At 38.9% G+C, this 1274-nt stretch overlaps 1 protein-coding gene across 1 annotated transcript in view; it reads right to left on the bottom strand.

Annotated features, from left to right (window-relative positions):
* The window catches only part of DNAL1 (dynein axonemal light chain 1), a 35890-nt gene that overhangs the window by 5068 nt on the left and 29548 nt on the right, over positions 1–1274 (bottom strand). The gene's annotated exons all lie outside the window — the stretch shown is intronic.

Raw genomic sequence — 1274 nt, 5'->3', positions numbered from 1 at the left:
CCTTAGCCACTTGAGCCACAGGCGCTGAGCCCACTAATGGTACTTTTATCATCTCTAGTTTTTAGATTACAAACAAGGTTTGATGAAATTAATTAATTAGCATAATGTCACAAAGGCTATTAAGTGGTGGAGCTGGGGCCTGACCCAGTCAGGGATATCTAATGACATTCACACCAAAATTTTAGATATTGGGAAACTAAAATTGGGGGTGAAAGGAGAGAGAGAAAGGACACCACAATTTTGATACAACTGTAAAAAGGCAACTACTTACCATTTATTTCTAATTATTCTCCAAAATAATTCATTTGTGATTTGAGATCAAGCCTAGCTTTCTTTCTTTTTAACTAGCTCAAATGAGCTAGCAGTTTATTTTTCTTTTACATAAAACTCCAAGTAGATGGTAGAAAGTTATAGAACTTTGTGTTATCAGGAAGTCAGGATCCTTCTCTGTTACTGTTTGCATGTGTGACCTCTTCGTTACAGAGGGTAGAGTGAGCAAAGAAGGAGGCTCAATACCAAACCCTGAGTAGCTCCAGCTTTGATTCAACCTATCAATATGAAATTTATGTCAGGAAAGAATATAAGAATATACAATCTTTGGGGGCAGGGGGGTGTTTGGAGACAGGGTCTCACTATGTTGCCCGGGCTGGTAACAAACTCCTGGGCACAAGGGGTCTTCCCACCTCAGCTTCCTAAATAGTTAGGACTATAAGCAGCACCACTGCACCAAACTTCAAGAATATATAATCTTTAATTAAAAGGATATTGTGTAGTTGTTTGTTATATTTCTTTTTTTTTTTTGAGACAGAGTTTCACTATGTCGCCCTTGGTAGAGTGCTATGATGTCGCAGCTCACAGCACCCTCAAACTCTTGGGCTTAGAGTGATTCTCTTGCCTCAGCCTCCCAAGTTATCTGGGACTACAGGCGCTTGACACAACACCCAGCTATTTTTTGGTAGCAGTTGTCATTGTTGTTTAGCAGGCCCAGGCTGGGCTCAAACCCACAAGCCTCAGTGTATGTGGTCGGTGCCACCACTGTGCTACAGGCACTGCCAAACAGACACTATTTTAATAATCACTTTTTATCCTCAGTGGAATACCAAGCACAATAAATAGTTCCTTAATAAGTATTTGTTGAGTAGATTAATGAATGGATGAAAAAGTTTGGAAATTATTGCTGTTAGATATTTGGCTCTGCTTTAATAAACATCACAACATGCTGGATGACAAGCAATTCCACATATACATACACATATATATATATATATATATAT

This window comes from Otolemur garnettii, unplaced genomic scaffold (genome assembly GCF_000181295.1).
Source record: "Otolemur garnettii isolate 467f Iridium unplaced genomic scaffold, OtoGar3 scaffold00020, whole genome shotgun sequence".
NCBI lineage: Eukaryota > Metazoa > Chordata > Mammalia > Primates > Galagidae > Otolemur > Otolemur garnettii.
Note: the sequence above shows the minus strand (reverse complement) of the source record. Positions and strands in the feature narration are given on the sequence as shown.